Here is a 21,172-nt window from a genome sequence, read left to right as displayed (position 1 = left end):
AAACCTACAACCCCCGTATATTTTGAAGGGGGGGAGGAAACTGGAGCACCAGAGAAGACCATGCAGAAACGGGAGAACGTACAATCTCCTAACAGACAGCGCAGGATTCAAACCCTGGTAGTTCTATGGAAAATTGCACCATTAGATATACGTAGACCACAGATGTCGTTGACATGATTATGTCGTTCTTAAAAGGAACTGCTTCACGATTCCTATCTCATGACTCACCTTTCTATACCTTTCCTATTTTAGCTGCTTCAAGCTAATGTATAGCAGGAGCTGATGCTAAAGCTATGTTTCATGGAGGGTTGAAAGTGATATATTTACATGTGAATGTCAGGCCAAATTTTAATAGGATAAAGGTTAATGAGAGCATTTTAGTAAACTGGATATGTCTCAAAAAAAACCAGTTGATTTAAAGCTGAATATCAGAAATAATAACTGTTATTATTGGAATTATTATTTTTTTAACATTCTATTCCTAATTGATTCCATTGTGGCTTTATCAGAATTAATGTCAGCTGAAAATTCAGCAAAAGAATAATGGGATTTTAAACTGTTACTGTTATCTAAGTAAACCTTTATCTTAACTCAATTATACTCATCATTATCATTCTAAAGTTTCAAATTTTGATTAAATTATTCCTGTAGATACGTGACATTGTGGTAGTGTGTGCACGAACACAGCAAGAAGAACAGCAAGAAACAACAGGCTGTGAACTCATTAAGCACAACTAGTTTACTTCGAGTTTCATGCTGAAGCCTTTAACGCCCTCTGGAGCCCACGCCTACGTACCGGAACTCATGTTATGCTGATGTAAGCGTGTACGCATACTTCTAGTCGGTACCAGAAGAAAAGGACCTGCGATGCCATCTTTGCCGCGGCTGCTGCGCTGACTGCACATAACAAGCAGAGCCTGTTCACCGCTACAAATATGTGCGCTGCCACATAACCCCTCCCCCCCCTCAGAACTAGCGCTGGTCTCTCTGCGCATTGTGAGTGAGGTCTCCTGCTTCGTTGGCCGACCCCTGCATGTTAGCAGTGGGACCATTACCAACTGTGGCAAGTCCAAGTGTGCTGGTTTTAGGTGGTCCAGAGTGCCCCCCCCCCCAATGTCGAGAGTGAAACTGGAGGCATTCCTGTGAAGTACTTGGTACAGTCCTTCGTGGGGACACTGGAGGGGTTGCACAAACACATAGTCGCAGGTGTCTAGGCCAGTGGGGAAAGCTGAGGGGTGGGCGGCAGTATCGTGATGGCAGTGGTGGTGCAACTGATCCCAGTTTGTCTTTCAGTCTTTCCAGTATGATGGCAGTGCCACTGTCCTGCTCTGTTGGTGAAGGCAGGAATTGGCCCAGGACTGCTGGAGTTCATCATAGACTATCTCAGCTGAGGTGGCTAACAGGTCATCCTTTGGTGCTGTGTGAATTCCGAGGAGGACCCATGGCAGTTTGTCCACCCAATTCAGCCTCTCTAGTCTTGTCATCAGTGCCGACTTATGGTGGCAGTGAAAGCTCTCAACTAAGCCATTGGATTGGGGATGGTAGGTGCTGGTGCGGTGTAGCTGAGTACCCAGGAGTTTGGAGAGTTCATTCCAAAGGGCGAAAGTGAATAGAGCCCCCCTATCAGTTGTTATGTGTGCTGGGACTCCAAATCAGGAGACCTAGGTGGAGAGAAATGTCAAGGGCACAAGTGTTAGTGGTAGTGTCCAGGATTGGGACAACCTCCAGCCACTGGTAAATCTGTCTACTATCATGAGAAGGTAGCACGACCCTCAGGAGCCTGGCAAGGAGCCCTCTATGTCGAGAAGGACATGCTGGAACCTGCGAGTGGGTACATCAAACAGTTGGAGACGGGGCTTGGTGTACCACTGGACCTTCACAGTTTGGCAGTGCATGCAGGTTTTTGTTCATTCGATGCCAGACGAACCAGGAGGATATCATCTGCACTATTGTTCAGATGTAGGGGTGGGAAAGGATGTGCAGCGTGTCGAAAACCATTCGCATCCATTGGGCAGGGACAATTGATCGGGGTTAGATGGTGCAGACATCGCAGAGCAAGATTAGAGTCCAGTGGGAAGTCCTGGAGTTGCAGACTCATGATCACTGCCCTGAAACTGTGGGTCACGAGGTCATATTGCTGGGCTCAAGCCAGGTCGTGGTAGCTGATGCCGTGCGACAGGGTGTGAACAGCTGGCCTGGAGAGTGCATCAGTGACTATGTTCTCTTTGTCAGAGAGGTGGTAGATGGAGATGGTGAACTCCAAGATGTAGGATGCTGCTGGCTGGCAGACGATGGGTCGGCAGACTTGGAGAAGGAAAACATCAATGCCTTGTGGTCTGTATAGATTGTGAAAGGCCGTCCCTCCAGGAAGTAGCGGAAATGGTGGACAGCGAGGTAGAGGGCCAGCAGATCTCTATCGTACACGCTGTACTTCAGTACAAACACTCATAGGTGATGGCTAAAAAAGACAAGGGGCCTCCAGGTATTATTCACCAACTGTTCCAGGACACCACCCATCATCAACAGCGAGGGCTGTGGGCACGTCCATGCATGACGCATTTAGAACTGAATCTCGCTGAACAGTCATGGGTCAGCAGAGTAAACATCAGTGGGCTGAGCACGCTGCCCTGGGGGGGTCCAATGCTCAGTGTAATGGTGTTGAACATACTGTTTCTGATCCGGAGTGACTGAGATCTTCCAGTCAGAAAGTCGAGGATCCAGTTACAGAGGAAGGAGTTTAGGCCCAGCAGGTACAGCTTCCTAATCACTTGCTGCAGTATGGTTGTGTTGAATGCTGAGCTGAAGTCTATGAACAGCATTCGAGTCTTTGTTTTCTAGGTGAGACCCGCAATGTAAGTGTGGGCCGGGGCCTGAGGGCAGCCAACAATTCGGACATTCAGACTTTTGGCACCCGCACCATACTCCTCTGCTTTGGGAACAACCGGTTAACTTGGAAATTCACACTGGCGACCGTACAACAGCCCTATTGGTGGATGTCAAGGGGCATAGACTGGTGCATGCCAAAACTTTTCAGACCCTCTCCCTTGAGGAAACTAAGCTTTCTGCCCCCCCCCCCCCCCACCTACACTCAGTAATCGAGACCGACAACGCGTTTTCTCGGATTGTGACCAAATTCCCTTCCATCACAATTCCTCACTTTACCTCGGCAGAACCTAAGCACACGGTGTGGTGCCACATCCTCGCGGAGGGCCTGTCCTTTCACGCCAGGGCACGCCGCTTTCACCCCGAAAAACCCAACCTCACAAAGGAGGAGTTTTTAAAAATGGAAGAGCTCGGCGCTCCCATTGCTCCTGGGCCTCCCCACTCCACATGGTGCCCAAGGCAGCAAGGGGGTTGAAGAGCTTGCAAGGATTATCACCACCTCAGCGAGACAGACATCTAGTGCCCTACATCCAGGACCACTGCCATCCTGCAAGTGGCACAAGTATTCTCAAAGGTGGTCCTCATCAGGGGTTATCACAAGATCCCGATCCACTAGAGGACATTGCCAAAATTGCAATCCTTACCCCTTTTGGACTCTTCGAGTTTATCAAAATGCCTTTCAGACTGAACAATGCTGCTCAAACCATGTAAAAACTGGTGAATGCAATGGGCTTCGAACTCGATAACCAGCCACCACCGTGTTGAGCATACAGTCCTCATACGGCAATTGTGCACCTGCCTGAGCACATTTGGTTTGACAATCAACCCAGCCAAGTGCCAATTTAGGCAAGAGGAAATCGATTTCCTGGAACACAGAATAAATAAAGATGGGGCCAGGCCTTTGTCCGAAAAGGTGGAGGCTATTTTGTCTTTTTCAAAGCCAACTTCAGTAAAAGAACTTCAAGAATTCGCGGGTATGGTTAACTTTTATCATCGCTTCATACCGGCAGCAGCCCACATCATGTGATCTTTATTCTCCCTTATAGCAGGTCAAAAGAGAGAAATCGAATAGACTCAGGAAGCATCAGAGACTTTCCAGAAACCCATGCCATCCTCCTGCTGCATTCAAGGACAGATGCCCCAACCGCCCTCAAGTGGATGCCTCCAACACTGTGGTCAGGGGAGTACTTGAGCAGCTACTTGACAGACAATGGCAGCCTCTTGGTTTCTTCAGCAGACACCTCCAACCACCTGAGCTCAAGTACAGTGCCTTTGATCGAGAGCTCCTGATGTTTACCTGGTGGCCCGACACTTCCGGTACTTCCTGGAAGGCAGTTCCTGATGTTTACAGACCACAAGCTGCTCACTTTTGCTTTCAGCAAAGTATCAGACCCATGTCGGCCAGACCACAAAGGCATCTGTCCTATATATCTGAGTTCTCCACAGACATCAAACACATTGCCGGAGAAAACAAACATGGTGGCCGACGTACTATCATGGCCGTGCATATGGGCAATACAAGCCCCCGTCCAAGGAATCAACTACGCAGCCTGGCGAAGCACAACAATCAGACCCCAAATTTTCTACCTCAAGTTCTACTTTTTAAAATATTTTTGCTGACATAATACACGTTGCCATCTTTTAATTCCCCCTCTACCATCACTCTGTTTTTCTTATTTCAATGACATGCTGTAAAGGTTAAAATGCAAGTTTCAAGCAAGCAGCCAGTCGATGTTGACATATTTCATGCTCTCACCTAGTAACACCTTTCTTCAAGGTCATAGCTAGTTTACTCTGCGTGTTTGAGATAAGCGTTCAGTTTGATTTCTTTGTTTTACAAAAATGTAGATATTAGAAGAGTTCCAACAATTTTTAGTTAACTATCATTTAATTATAATTTTAATGAATGGCTTGTAATAATATAGTAACCAATGTAATGTTTAATAAACTTTGGAAAACTCAACTCAACTTTAGTCCAGATTTGTTTGATTGAGTCATAGACAACAAAGATATACAAATTTCTGCAAGTGATTATAAAGGAAAATAGTTGCTACAATTCAAGATATAATCTCAAATGTTTCATCAAGGTTATTAACATGAGAAAACATCATTGATACTCCCATTTTGATTTGCATGGTATATGTAGCAAAGAACAAACTGTTGGAGGAACTCATTGGCTCCGGCAGTATCTGCAGAGGGAAACAAGGTTAAGATCCCACATTAGGGCTGAGTGTAAACGGGAGATAGGCAGTTTAAAGATGCAAGGAGAGGGGGAGGCAGGAGCAGGCAAGCAGTTGGTGGATCCAGGTGAGGGATGGTCAATGGGCGGATGGATCCAGGTAGAGGATGAAAGGGCAGAGGACAGTCAACTAGATTTCATGTGTCATCAAGACAGCAATTTTCCTTCTCTAATAGTGAACAAAATGAGATTTTAAGATAATCCTGCCAAGATTTTACTGCCTGCAATAATAATGGGCAAAAGCATGTTATTGTGTGAGTATTTCAACAAAGTGAACAATTCAATCAGCAGGTTAAGAAACATGAATCATGTAACAGTGGATTTTGTCTCCTTCTGAAATTGATATCATGCCAATTAAATGACTCACTTTAGAAAATCTTTCTTCTGAATGGTCTGCCTGTCTTTCATTCCCAAGACAGTCCTCTTTATTACAGTGCATTCCTAGAGTATCCGTTATCAATACAAAATAGTATTCTCTGACTTTAAATGATGAGTGCAAAACAAAAATCATTGAAGGTAATCTATGTGAAATTTATTCTTTGACATTCAGTGGAATTTTTCCTCCAAAGCAACTATGTTTATGCTGTGCATTCAAAAAGCAATAGAAGAACAAAAGTAGTTAGGACAGAAAGTTATTAAACAGTGAATAAGATGCAAGATCTAAACCAACGGTTTTCAAACTGCCCCCCAAACTTACATTCCACCTTAAATAAATCCTATGCCATAAGTGCTCTGTGATTAGTAAGGGATTGCTTAAGGTGGTATGTGAATGGGAAGGGAAGATTGAGAACCACTGCTCTAGACCCAATTGTTACTGAAATATTTTGCTTGAGAAAATTTGTCATTGGCCCATTTCCTTTGGAGTTATGAAACCGTGCACATAATTAGTCAACGAGGTACAATTAAAACAGTGGTTTTCAAACTTTTCTTTCTCATTGGGTCCGGCAGTATCTGCCTTTTATTCTTCTAAAATCAAGAGAATTCAGATCTAATCTACTCAATCACTCCTCACCTTTCAAACCCATGATCCCAGAAATAAATCTTCCTTCCAATACCCTCCATCTCAACTACCTTAAGCAATCCCTTACTAATCACAGATCACCTATGGCATAGGGAATACTTAAGGTGGTATGTGAATGGCAACCGTGTCTGCCTGTCCCGCATCAGACTTGTCAGCCACAAACGAGCCTGCAGCTGACGTGAACATTTACCCCCCTCCATAAATCTTCGTCCGCGAAGCCAAGCCAAAGAAGAAGAGAATGGAAAGAAAAAGATTGAGAACCACTGGTCTAAATGATACTGATAAGGCTTGAAGTTCCATCACAGAGTACAACCTTGTTGAGGACCACTCAATGGAATTTTCTAAAACAACTCAATTGCTACATAGAGTTGGTTCCTTTGTATTATACACAAAAGTGCTGGAGAAACTCAGCAGGTCATGCAGTGTCCATAGGAAGCAAACATTTTATGCCCTTGCTTTATCTGGAGCCTGTATGACCTGCTAAGTTTCTCCAGCACTTTTGTGTATTGCACTACATTCACAGTGTCTGCAAACTTTAACTGGCTACTTTGTGTGTGGTACCTGGATTTTTGATCTGAACACATCTTGTTAGATAGATAGAAAACCTTTATTGTGATTGCACAAGTTCAATGAAATTGAGTGCACATACATCAAACAATAAAATGTAAAAACAACACAATAAAACATTACAATATTCAATGTTTGGCAGTATTCAGTTCATGGAGACTACAGGACTGGCATGGTGAAGTACCACATAATGCTTATTTTAACATCATATACATGACATTCTGTTGAACACGTGAACAATATGGGACACAAGGACTGATGAAAGTGTTGATCAGAAGGTTGAGGTGAGCTTTTGAATTAGCTCATTCCTACCAGGGCCATTGCAGGAAGTCCACTGCATCTGCCTTGTTTCAACCCTCCTTACTCAGACTCACCCATTGATGCCTTTAGGGTGCCCCAAGTGACTTCCATGCCTAGCTCATCAATTTTCCTTCTCCCCTCACCATTACTCCTCTCCACCCTGATTATTTCTAACTTTTTATCAGTGCCATTTTCCCTTTGATTACCTTCACTTACTGATCTCACAGCTGTCTCCAGGGTCATCTAAAGATTGCAAGGCAAAGAGTAATTTTACTTGTTTACAATTAATTATGAGTGTTTTAAGTGACATCCATTTAATTTTTTTAAAAATTTTGATTATTTGTTGATTTTAATAATTTTAAATATCTCAATAAACAACACCTATTTTTGAGAACTTAAGAATTTGAAGCGGGAGGATGAAATCTAATCCTTCAAGTCTGTTCCACCATTTTCATGCACAATCCCCATGTCTCCTGATTGCCTTAACATCCAGAAATCTCTTCATCTTGATTGATATCAGTGGCCAAATCAATGCACGTCTTAGGATGGAGAATTCTGAAAATTTACCACCCTTGTCTTTTCTTAATCTCTGTTCAAAATGACATACTGCTTATACTGAGACTTTGATTCTTGTTTCTGACTCCTCAGCCTGAGGAGACATTTTTCCTGCACCTTTCATATCAAGTTCTAGATGAATTTTGTAAGTTTTAATGTGAATACCTTTTATTCTTCTAAAATCAAGAGAATTCAGATCTAATCTACTCAATCACTCCTCACATTTCAAACCCATGATCCCAGAAATAAATCTTCCTTCCAATACCCTCCATCTCAACTATATCATTATTTAGATTACTCTAATCAATTTGATTGGTCTGTTTGTACGTAAATAATCTTTGATCCTTGGCACACAGAACTGACAAATAATAGGAGACTTTTCTTTCCTTCCTGCTGTCTCGAACATCATTAGCCATTTCTTTGCCTATTACCAAGACACCAAGACACAAGACACAAGAGAAACTTGTCCGTGAACTACTCTTTGCAGACGATGCCGCTTTAGTTGCCCATTCAGAGCCAGCTCTTCAGCGCTTGACGTCCTGCTTTGCGGAAACTGCCAAAATGTTTGGCCTGGAAGTCAGTCTGAAGAAAACTGAGGTCCTCCATCAGCCAGCTCCCCACCATGACTACCAGCCCCCCCACATCTCCATTGGGCACACAAAACTCAAAACGGTCAACCAGTTTACCTATCTCGGCTACACCATTTCATCAGATGCAAGGATTGACAATGAGATAGACAACAGACTCACCAAGGCAAATAGCGCCTTTGGAAGACTACACAAAAGAGTCTGGAAAAACAACCACCTGAAGAAAACACAAAGATCAGCGTGTACAGAGCCGTTGTCATACCCACGCTCCTGTTCGGCTCCGAATCATGGGTCCTCTACCGGCATCACCTTCGGCTCCTAGAACGCTTCCACCAGCGTTGTCTCTGCTCCATCCTCAACATCCATTGGAGCGCTTTCATCCCTAACGTCGAAGTACTCGAGATGGCAGAGGTCGACAGCATCGAGTCCACGCTGCTGAAGATCCAGCTGCGCTGGGTGGGTCACGTCTCCAGAATGGAGGACCATCGCCTTCCCAAGATCGTGTTATATGGCGAGCTCTCCACTGGCCACCGTGACAGAGGTGCACCAAAGAAAAGGTACAAGGGGCGATATCAGTGGGTTGATATCGCCTCAAACCGTGCATCTTGGCGCCTCACAGTTTGGCGGGCAGCAACCTCCTTTGAAGAAGACCGCAGAGCCCACCTCACTGACAAAAGGCAAAGGAGGAAAAACCCAACACCCAACCCCAACCAACCAATTCTCCCCTGCAGCCGCTGCAACCGTGTCTGCCTGTCCCGCATCGGACTTGTCAGCCACAAACGAGCCTGCAGCTGACGTGGACTTTTACCCCCTCCATAAATCTTCGTCCGCGAAGCCAAGCCAAAGAGAAGAAGACCTCTTGTAATCTGTTGCCCAAATTCTCAGTGTTGACCATTAACCAAAGTCAGGTATATTTTTCAAATTTAGAAATTGCATTGTGAATATAATAACAATGAAGTTTAGAACTCTGTGCCAAGCTTATGTTGATGCATATGGTGCAAAGATAATTAAAACTAACTTCACATTTAAGGGGCTATATATATGAACACCCACAGATGGTGTAGTTTTATGTACTTAATAGACAATTATTTTGATGTGAAAAACCTCAATGGTATTTACCAGCTGGTGGAAAAGTATTCAGTATATGAAGTTAGTGGATAATATTGCAGACTGGCTGGGATTTTGTTGGGTCTTGCAGGCACTTTTGCAGGGAACTGCCATTATATTTCTCAATATAAATGCCATAAAATCTCAGCGGCTCCAGTGCACACATTGCAGTGCTGTGGAGGAAAATAGAGACAAGGTTGTTCATTTGTTCTCTTGCATAAATTTTTAATCCATTGTTAAAATGGATTAAACAATACACCAATAACACAACATCATGACCATCCTTACGAAGGTCAGTAATTAAATAATTTTATCTGAGATTATGTATCTTATTTTTGTATTCAAAGAGTTATAGCAAAGGTAGTTGTAATCATTTAACTGTGTTATATGTTTCCCTGCAAGATTTTCATTGTTTGGACATGATTCTCAAAACCTTAAGGCAGACAAAGAGCTGATAAAGTTGACTGTGATGCGGATCACAATTAGAAAAAAAAAACCATATTTTTGGGCATTTGATATTGACGTTAAGGTGGCAGAGAAAATCCAAGCCTGGAAACTAGTTTAGAAAACATTAGAATGTTGTGCTAGTTTTTAATCATTGAAGTAGCCATATAAAGAACTTTCTGCCCATTTCCTTTTGATGTCCCACCCATCAATCAATTAGATCAGACATTTCCTGTCATGATTTAGCTTGAGGTCAGTCATTTCTTAGCATATTTTGCATATGTGATTATGTCATCAATGTGAACAGTATGTTGTTATGACTGGTTTATTGTCATAAATCTTCCATAATGTTTGGGACAAAGTTTTAAATTTATAATCAAATAATTCATGTGTAATTAAAGTGCTCATTCCAGATTTTATTCAAGGTTATTTGTGTACATTTTCCCCAAAATGAGTGAAACCTAATCAAGTTGTGGAGGCTGTTAATGGAATATCTTTTGAGAATCAGTGATGAAGAGAAGACATGATTTAACAGCTTGTGTGAAGGAATTGGAAATGTTTTATCCTCACTAACAGGGAAAAAATACATGCAAATGATCAAGCGGCATCTGTGTGAAGAGAGAAACAGAATTGCAGTTTTGGGGGTGGGGGGTGGGGGTCAGACCTTCGACCAGAAATGGAAAGTTGGAAGTAGGCAAGTTTTTTGCTGCGCAGAAAGTTTTGAAATATTGGAGAGAATGAAAAGGAAGGTCAGCAGCAAAATACACCATAAAGTAAGAGGAAAGGAAGTGTGAGGGAAAAGGGGTGACAGTAACAGTGCCAGTAAAGAAACAAGGGAACTCAAAGAGGTGTAAATAGGAGAAGCAGAATTACATCCACAAATGGCTTTCCATCAGATTGGCAAATGTTGATGGAGCAGCAAAAAACCAAGTCTGCCATCCACTGTGATCAGACCTGATCTCACATTTCTGCCTGTCCCTTCCTGTCCTTTACATCCCATGATTGCAACAGACTTTAAGCTCCTCCAAATAGGAATAGGTCTGGGTGAAATCGACTGTCCATAGTGTACCCTCTTTAAACTGGACTGAGCAAATTTTGAGTGGAGTAAATATGCCTGAAGGTGTCTGAACAAGTGCCTTACACAACAGTCCCAAGCCTTTCAACTTATTTCCACTTCTGATACAGCTTTCCTGGGCATGAGATTGTTCAGTGTTGTCACTAATATTGGACATTCTGTATTTCTTTACCTCCACAATGCATTGATCAAACTTCACACACTATTAATATCTAGCATTCAAATGGTCTTTATTCCTTTAGACTAGCTGGAAGTTATGTCTTGGATGTAACGTTCTCCTCAGATGCTCCATTTTTTTGCATTTAATTTTTGTAATGATCCTTGATGTAAGATGACAGCAAGCCCTTTAAATCCTTCCAATCTGATTCAACTGAATAATATGGATGATTTCCAAAATTTTCTTTGCTCTCTGATGTTCCCTTTGAAAATTATGTTTGGAAAATAAAAGGGTCTAGCTGCCTAACTTCTGCTGTCAAATCAAGTTAGATATGGGTGCATGGCTCTAGGGAGCACTGCCCCAGTCCACTAAATGGATCCACAATCTGCAGCAAACATATTTTTCCAGATGTGGAGAGCTGTACAAATTGACCATTGGTTCTTATCCAAGATTCATCTAGTGGATGCTTTTATAGTCACAGGCCCTTCAGCCCAACTAGTCTTTAAAAACTAAGTTGACATTCTGGGCTAATCTTATTTTCCTGCATTTTTCCATATCCCTCTAAGCCCTTCCTATCTACAAATCAGTCCAAATGCCTTTTGAATGTTGTTATTTTACCCACTTCTTCGATTTCCTCTGATACCTCATTCCAGAAATGGACCACCCCCAGTAAAAATAAAAATGCCTCCCAGGGCTCTCCTAACTTTAAAACTATCAATTTAAACCCATGCACACAAGTTCTGGAATTATCTACCCAGGAATAAAGACTCTGCATTCATTTCACTTGTGTCCCTCATGATTTTGTAAGACTCTATAAGATCACCCCTTAACCTCCTTTGCTCTAGAGAATATCAAATCTCCTTGTAACTCAACCCTACCAGTCCCAATAAGGTCCTGGTGCATCTGTTCTGCATCCCTTCAAATTTATTGATACCTTTCCTATAACTCGGTGACTACAATTTAACATGCTACTCACCAATGCCTTGTACAATTGAATCATGAGGTCCCACTATTACCATCCCCAATGATACCCCAACATGCCAAATGCCTTCATTTCCATTTATCCACCTGAGTACCACTTTCAAGGAATTATGTACCTGTACCTCTAAGTCTTTCTGTTCTGTGGAACTTTCCAGGGCCTGACCATTTACTGTTTAAGACGTGCCCTGGTTTGAGTTACCAAGGTTCAAGACTCATCAAGAGTCAACTTCCATTTGTCACTCATTCATCCAACTAGCCAACTGATGTGGCATAAGGGCCAGGACCCTCTACCTATCACTGGGAAAATTACAGTCATTAGAAAATAAAATTGATGATTTCAGAGCACAGATGCTTTATCAAAAATAGGAGAGAATAATCTCAGTTATTTGTTGCACCAAGACATTGCAAATACAGAACACACCAGACAGGACAATCTGACCTAGGAGTTCACAGACTAGCTTGGAACTTGGATACTGACGAAGTGAGTTGGTGGAAATGTATGCTTAATATTAGCTGATGCATGGACATTGGGGTTATGTCAACCTCCTGTTCTATTGATTTTGACCAAATATTGATTAAATGCAGACCTTTCCATCGATCGTGAGAGTTCTCATCAGTGATGCTCACCGGAGTTTACATCTTTCCCCATGCTGGTTACAAACAGGCACTCACTGAGATGCATAATGTGGTCTGTAAACAAGAGATTACCCACCCCGACATACTACAAATCTTAGTTGATGACTTTAACCTTTAACCTGGCCTAACTCAAGAAACTCTGTCCACTACCACCAACATGTGACCTTCTGTACCAGAGATCCCACCACACTTGATCACTAGCACACCAAAATAAGGAAGGCCTACTGTTCTTACCCCAGATCTCATTATGGCAAGTCAGATAACTTGGTATTGCTCCTCCTACCTGCATACAGACAAAACGAAGCCCCAGAGATCAGGACAATGAGAAGGTGATCATGGGAAGGTGAAGAACTGTTATGGGATTGCCTCAAATCAGTAGATTGAGCAGTGTGTGAGAACTCAGCTGAGGATCTGAATGATGATACCAGAGCCATCGCAATTATTAAAACAGCTGTGGATGCCTGTACCCCCACCAAATCTTTCAGGGTTTTCCCCATCCAGAAGCCCCAGGAAAAAAGTGAAATCTGGAACCTGCTGAGAGCCAGATCACAGGGATTTAAGTCTGGAAATCAAGAACACTACATAAGGTGCAGGTATGACCTGCTGGGTGATACTGGCCGAGAATGGAAACAACAAGGGATACCCGACAGCTGTGACAGGATCAAAATGACATAACCTGCTACAAAACCAAATCCAGTAGAATAGTGCTCCCAGATGAGCTCACTGTCTTCTATGCCTGATTTCACCACCACAACAAGGAGGAACCATTGCACACCCCCTGTCCCCGATGATCCTATACTGTCAGGCTGCCTTCAGAAGAGTGAATCAATGGAAAGCATCTGGTCTGAACAGAGTCCCCGGCTGAGAACTGAAAACCTGACCCTAATGAACTGGCTAGTGGCTTCACAGATATCTTTAATTTCTCATTCTGACAAAGCATGGTACCCACCTGTTTCAAACATACTTCAATTGTACCAGCGCCCAAGAAGAGTGCGTTTGAAAGGCTGGTGTTGAAGCATATCAGTTCCCATCTGAGCAGTGGTATGGATCCATTCCAATATGCCTACCGCAGCAACAGGTCTATGGCAGATGCCATCTCACTGATTCTACACAAAATCCTAGATCATCTGGACAGCAAAGACACATACATCAGGATGTGCTTTATTGACTACAGTTCTGCACTCAATATCATCATCCCCTCAAAACTGATAAGCAAAATCTAAGACCCAGGCCTCAATACCCCAGAGTGCAATTGGATCCTGGATTTCCTCACCTCCAGATGCCAATCACTGTGGAGTGCAAAAGCATCTCCTCCACAATCTCCATCAGCACCTGCTCTCCACAGAGCAGTGTACTTAGCCACCTGCTCTAATTGCTTTCCACCTATGACTGTGTGACTTGGTATGACAACAACATACAATCATAGTGGGCTGAATAAAAGGGGGCAAGGAGTCAGCATACAGGAGGGAGATTGAAAACTTGGCTGAATGGTGCTCCAACAACAAACTCGCACTCAATGCCATCAAGACCAAGAAGGTGGTAGTAGATTTTAGAAAAAGAAAACCAGATATGCCAATTCAGTGATCCTCCAGCTGCGCTGGATGGGTCACGTCTCCAGAATGGAGGACCATCGCCTTCCCAAGATCGTATTATATGGCGAGCTCTCCATTGGCCACCGTGACAGAGGTGCACCAAAGAAAAGGTACAAGGACTGCCTAAAGAAATCTCTTGGTGCCTGCCACATTGACCACCGCCAGTGGGCTGATAACGCCTCAAACCGTGCATCTTGGCGCCTCACAGTTTGGCGGGCAGCAGCCTCCTTTGAAGAAGACCGCAGAGCCCACCTCACTGACAAAAGGCAAAGGAGGAAAAACCCAACACCCAACCCCAACCAACCAATTTTCCCTTGCAACCGCTGCAATCGTGTCTGCCTGTCCCACATCGGACTGGTCAGCCACAAACGAGCCTGCAGCTGACGTGGACTTTTTACCCCCTCCATAAATCTTCGTCCGCGAAGCCAAGCCAAAGAGAAGAGAGAGAGGATCAGAGGTGGAGAGGGTGAACAAATTTAAATTCCTGGGAGTCACTATCTCAAAGGACCTTTTCTGGATCCATCATACCAATGTCATAGTGAAGAAAGCACACCAGAGTCCTAATAGGGCCGCAGCCACAAAATGGCTGCAGTGGATTCAGAATCAACCCCTGCAGCACAACCCAGGGTCCACAATGTCCCTGCCACTAACCCAGACTTGAATCCAACAAGCCAGTTCCCCTTGGATCACCTGTGATTTAACCTTCCACATGAACAAAAATATTTAAGAAATATTTAGCAACGTATAATAAAAAAACAGTAAAATTCTGAAAGATATTTATTTCATTAAAATGTTTAAATATTCACTGATCTCTGCCGAATGGCTTCCATTCAGTCCCTTTCTTCAATGCGCCAGTCCATCCTCTCAGTGCAAAGTGATGAGTCAGATCGGGTACAAACTTACATCTTTGCACGGGTGAAATGGGAAGTCTGAAACAAGCAGAGGCATGAACAGCCAGTCTGACTCATCTCAGTCAGGTTTATCAACTTCCCAAAGGTACCTTTTGCAAATCATACATCTCCTCTGTATTTTGTGACAGTGTGGCAGAGGGCAAAATACACTGGAATTGGTAAATATGAATATTTTGTCCTGCCACCTTCATAAGTACACTTAAAACATTTCTAAAAACATTCTAAATATAATTTTAAAAGTAATTTTGCAATGAAGGAAGCAATGCAATCACTTTCCACAAAGTAGGTTCTCATAACTAGCTATCCCCTTTTCTGCAATACACATTTCAGAATTGGAATCAGTGGAGCAAGAGAAAGAACTGCCAAGGCCTTTTCAAAAGTTTGAAATTAGTGACAATATTATGTCCTGCCAAGGTGGAGTTGATTAGATAATTTCTCTGTCAATCAAATGCAGTGACTTCATTGCTGTTAGTTATTTTGTGCAAGTAATTGGAATTCCACTTACAGAATCTTTCTGGAGAAATGAACCCTTTTCAATCTGGAGAAGTTGTATGTAAACAACTCCATGTTCTTGCTCTTTTCAAAATGAAATTGTTTTCTCAGTAAATTAGCTCCTTTTGGTCCACAAAAAAACAATATTTTTTGCATTGCAGCTTTTGCTGTCTTCATTGCAGTGACTCTATAATCATTGAATCAATGAGAATGGAAATGAACCCATCAGCCCACAAGATATGACTGACCATCATTTACTGTGCCCACTAAATGTTGTCGTTAGTTTTCAAATACTGTAGTTGCCAAAGTGTTCAACAGGGTCTTGCTTCAGCATCCCTTTAGTACTGTGGTTCCATTGTGACAGGTTGTTTTTCACCATTAAGGATTTTAGAGACTTTTATAAATGATGTGTTTACCCTTCACCACTTTCTAACAACAGTTCAACAACTATTTTTTCTAGTAAATATTGACTTCTGCTTTCCTAGTGATATTTCAAGTGCCTGTCTGTTCCTTGACTCCAGATGACAGCTGATTACAAAGTATTTCTCCATTTACGTTGGCTTGTGCATAGTATGGACAGCATGTCTGGGATTTCGTCCAAAAGTGAATATAGGAGCAATGTAATTCAACAAGATATTGTATTCTACAAAATCCCATCATCACCCACTATATTAACCCTTGATCAGCAATTACAGGGCCAGTCTAAAAATCAATGAACACTTACTGATCGAAGCTATAGAGTGTGAATAGAGCAGGTGCTATGGCTCCTGTCCTAAATACTATTAAAAATAATTCCATGATACCTTTTAAAAAGCTCTATGGTCTAACAAATTTTGCCATTTCAGCACAATCTGAATCCCATTGGCAATCAATTTAACATAGGACTAGCTAATTTACAGGTTTCCTTTACTTGTGTAAAATAAAACACTGCATATTTGATTTACCCATTTTAAAGCAAGAGGATTGGAATGCAAGATAAATATGTATAATCTTTTATATATATATAATCTTGTACCTGTCCTGTCTGTAATTAAGATTGCAAACTGATTAAAAGCTGAGGTTTTTTTGGGACACAGCGTGTAGATGACTGATGAACACATTTAATAATGCCTTTATCATCTGCTAACTTCCACTGATAAACATCCAAGGTGCAAAATCACACCTTTTTTTGGAATAAAGATTTGCAGGCATTCAGAGCAATACAGAATCCTATGCTCCCCTTATCATTTCAAGAACTACACATGAAATGAAACTTCCTCAATGCCGGTTCAATAGATCCATGAATTCCAGAATTATCACCATTTAGCTGAAATGTTCAAGATCAATTTGTTTTGCTAGCTGAGACATAAATGAAAATGTTTTAAAATCTTTGATCAATATTCAAAAACCAATTGAGCAAAAAAAACAATTATAGAACCATAGAATGTTACAGCACAGAAGAAGGCCCCTTCAGCCCTTCTAGTCTGTACCAAACATTTTTTTTTGTCTAGTCCCACTAATTATCAATACATTTGTTTTTGCTGAGGCAGAAGACCAGGGCAAATTCAACAAGGCTATTGAGATGTTTGATGAACACTGTACACCAAAGAAAAATGAAACGTTCGAGAGGTACGAGTTTCACTCGCGCATGCAGCTGCTGGGAGAGAGCTTTGATACTTTTTTAACAGACTTGAAATTAAAAGCAAGAACATGCAATTTTGGATCACTACAAGATTCAATGATCCATGATCAAATTGCATTCAGGATTATTGAAAAGATATGCCATGCCAGTGAATTAGCTCTGCAGCATCTGAAAATGTTTGGTGAGAGAGCAAAAGCTAGTGAAAATGAAGGCATAGCCTTAGCCACAGTGTGTTTCCACACACATAAGGAAACATCAAAAAAATGGAGAGACATTCAATTGTAAAAGATGTGGCACTCAACATGCACCAAAACAGTGTCCAGCCTATGGAAAAGGCTGTAATAAGTGCAAAGGGCAGAATCATTATGCAAAGCAATGTTTTTCCAAAAGGAAACAAAACAGAAGTGAAAGTGTGCACACTGTAAATACGATAGGAGAAACTGCCCTCAGTGATATACTTTTCGTTAGTATGGTAGAGCAGAAAGACTACAAACCAACAGATATGGAACAGCCCAAGCGTGAACAGTTAAGCAGGATAAAGTGGACTATGTCATTACATACAAATGGAACAAATATTCCTTCAAGTTGGGCACAGGGGCAAGCCATACATCCATGCAAATCTTGTACAGCTCAAAGCCTACAATCGGCAGAGCAATGACACAAAAGGTACATGTAAACTCAAGGTGAAAGTTAATAAAGAGCACCACCTCAGGTTCACAGTACTCCCTGATGGACATGAATCGCTGCTTGGTGATAAACCATGTGAAAACTTAAGCATAATCAAGAGAGTGTTAGCTGATGCATCATCCAGAATGAAGCACACAATGAGAGTTCCACAGAGACAAATGGTAATCACCACAAGAATCTGATCACTGAATCTCTTCCTGTATCTGACATGAAATCCAAGCAGATCACAGCTGAAATAGAAAAGGACACAGGACTACAGAAGGTCATCAAGAATCTGAATGAAGGATGGCCTAGAGGTGAATGTCAAAGATTCTACACTGTCAGAACAGAGGACAGTCAAATGTTGAGAAGGAATTGAAAGAGCCTGCTGAAAATGCAAGAGACATTGCAGGAACAGACAAATGCAGAAGATCCAGCCAGCACAGCAACAGAGGAAACACTACCAGTGCTGTTCAGTAGTGGATGTCTAGAGCCAACACAAGCCCCTCTGTTAAGAAGATTTATACATGTTATCAAAGCATCTGACAGACTGAATCTCTAAAAGAAAAAGAACTGCACACTTAAAAAGTTTGTGCTGCTGATATTTATGTTGAACTTTAAATTGAAATTAATACTGTATTAATATGTCATGCTGATAGATTAAACATCTCAAGTAAAAGGGATGTAATGATAGAGTGCAAGTGATCCTCCTGACCACTAGAGGGACTTGGAGACTAGTTTAGTGCAGCTCAGGATTCAAGATGGATGCCTTCACACATTATGTGTACTTCAGCGCTTGACATCCTGTTTTGCGGAAACTGCCAAAATGTTTGGCCTGGAAGTCAGCCTGAAGAAAACTGAGGTCCTCCATCAGCCAGTTCCCCACCATGACTACCAGCCCCCCCACATCTCCATCAGGCACACAAAACTCAAAACGGTCAACCAGTTTACCTATCTCGGATGCACCATTTCATCGGATGCAAGAATTGACAATGAGATAGACAACAGACTCGCCAAGGCAAATAGCGCCTTTGGAAGACTACACAAGAGTCTGGAAAACAACCAACTGAAAAACCTCACAAAGATTAGCGTATACAGAGCCGTTGTCATACCCACACTCCTGTTCGGCTCCGAATCATGGGTCCTCTACCGGCATCACCTACGGATCCTAGAACGCTTCCACCAGCGTTGTCTCCGCTCCATCCTCAACATTCATAGGAGCGACTTCATCCCTAACATCAAAGTACTCGAGATGGCAGAGGCCGACAGCATCGAATCCACGCTGCTGAAGATCTAACTGCACTGGGTAGGTCACATTTCCAGAATGGAGGACCATCGCCTTCCCAAGATCGTGTTATATGGCGAGCTCTCCGCTGGCCACCATCACAGAGGTGCACCAAAGAAGAGGTACAAGGACTGCTTAAAGAAATCTCTTGGTGCCTGCCACATTGACCACCACCAGTGGGCTGATATCACCTCAAACCGTGCATCTTGGCGCCTCACAGTTCGGCGGGCAGCAACCTCCTTTGAAGAAGACCGCAGAGCCCACCTCACTGACAAAAGACAAAGGAGGAAAAACCCAACACCCAACCCCAACCAACCAATTTTCCCCTGCAACCGCTGCAACCGAGTCTGCCTGTCTCGCATCGAACTTGTCAGCCACAAACGAGCCTGCAGCTGACGTGGACATTTACCCCTCCATAAATCTTTGTCCGCAAAGCCAAGCCAAAGAAAGAAGAATAGGTTTTTTTAAGAACATGTTTCTTTATTATAATAAAAGAAACATCACACAAAACTGCACACAATACTCCAAATTTGGCCTCACCATTGTCTTATACAATGTTACCATAATATCCTAACTCCTATACCCAACACTTTGATTTATGAATGCAAATATGCCAGAAGTTCTCTTTATAACCCTATCCACCTGCGACACCACTTTCATTGAATTACATATCTGTACAGATCCCTCAGTTCTACTGCACTCCTCAGTGCCAAACCATTTAGCGTTCTTTCTCGGTTGGTCCTTCCAAAATGCAGCACCTCACACTTGTCTGCATTAAATTCCATCTGCCATTCTTCAAACCATATTTATAGCTGGTCCAGATCCCTCTGCAAGCTTTGAAAACCTTCTTCGCTGTCCACAATGCCTCCAATCGTAGTGCCATCTGCCAACTTGTTGATCCAATTTACCACATTATCATCCAGATCATTGATACAGATGACAAACAAACAACAATGGTCCCAGGACCAATCCCTGAGGCACACCAGTAGTCACAGGCTTTCAGCCTGAGAAGCAATCATCCACCATTACTTTCTGGTGTATCCCATCCAGCCATTGTCAAATCTAGTTCACTACTTCACCATGAATACTGAGCATTTGAACCTTCCTGACTAACCTCCTATGTGGTACCTTGTCAAAGGCCTTAGAGACATCATCCACACCCTTTCTTTCGTCAATTTTCATGATAGCATTTCACTTCAAAACGTGGCTCTCCAGTCAAGTAGAATTTTTCTCATCACAACAGATCTTTCCAGAGTTACATGTTTGAGTGATGTGCCAAAAAATAAAACTGATGACAAATTGCCTCAATAATGTAGAAAATCTGATAAGCAGATTTTGTTTAGCATGTTGACCCTGTTAAACAACCAGTCTTCTAATGCAAATTACTTCAGTAATAGCTTTACTATTACCATTGGTTTTGGGAGTGAGTAGCTTATTGAACAGATTCACACAGTAATTTCATTCAAATTAATGAGAATTCTATACTAAAGCACCAATTCCCATCTGCTGCATTATAGCTCTCTGTCAATGTCTTTTGCACATATGTTCTCAAAAAAATGTAAAATTGATGTGGATCTAGGAAGTAACAAAGGGAAATTGCAGGATAACCATGATTTATGTAAGTTGATTGATATTATTGTTCACCCAGACTGAAAGCTAAACCTGAGGCATTGCTTTTCGCAAACAATAGTTCACTGACCAATCCAGTAACAGGGTTCAAAGATATGCATCAGTATAAACCCACTACCTCCATTACTTTCATAAGTTTTTACAAAGTACAAATCAAAATACAGTATTTTGCCTGTTTTCATGCATCTGGGTTTTTTATGCATAGAAAGACACTTTTTACATTCGCTTCTGCCTGAAAATTTGATCCCTTAAAGAAATGTTGGCAGTGAAATTCTAATGTGCACAGCAAAGGGAAAAGAAAATGACATTTTAAAAATGCCCCTCTTTTATTCAGAAAATGTAATAGGAAGCAAATTTCGTGCAGGTCCCATTCCAAGCATAACTTATTGGCAGAAATCACTGAGAAGTACCACTGGGACATGCT

This window comes from Narcine bancroftii, chromosome 2 (assembly GCF_036971445.1).
Source record: "Narcine bancroftii isolate sNarBan1 chromosome 2, sNarBan1.hap1, whole genome shotgun sequence".
Taxonomy (NCBI): Eukaryota; Metazoa; Chordata; class Chondrichthyes; order Torpediniformes; family Narcinidae; genus Narcine; species Narcine bancroftii.
The sequence above is the reverse complement of the archived record's forward strand: the minus strand, read 5'-3'. Positions refer to the sequence as shown.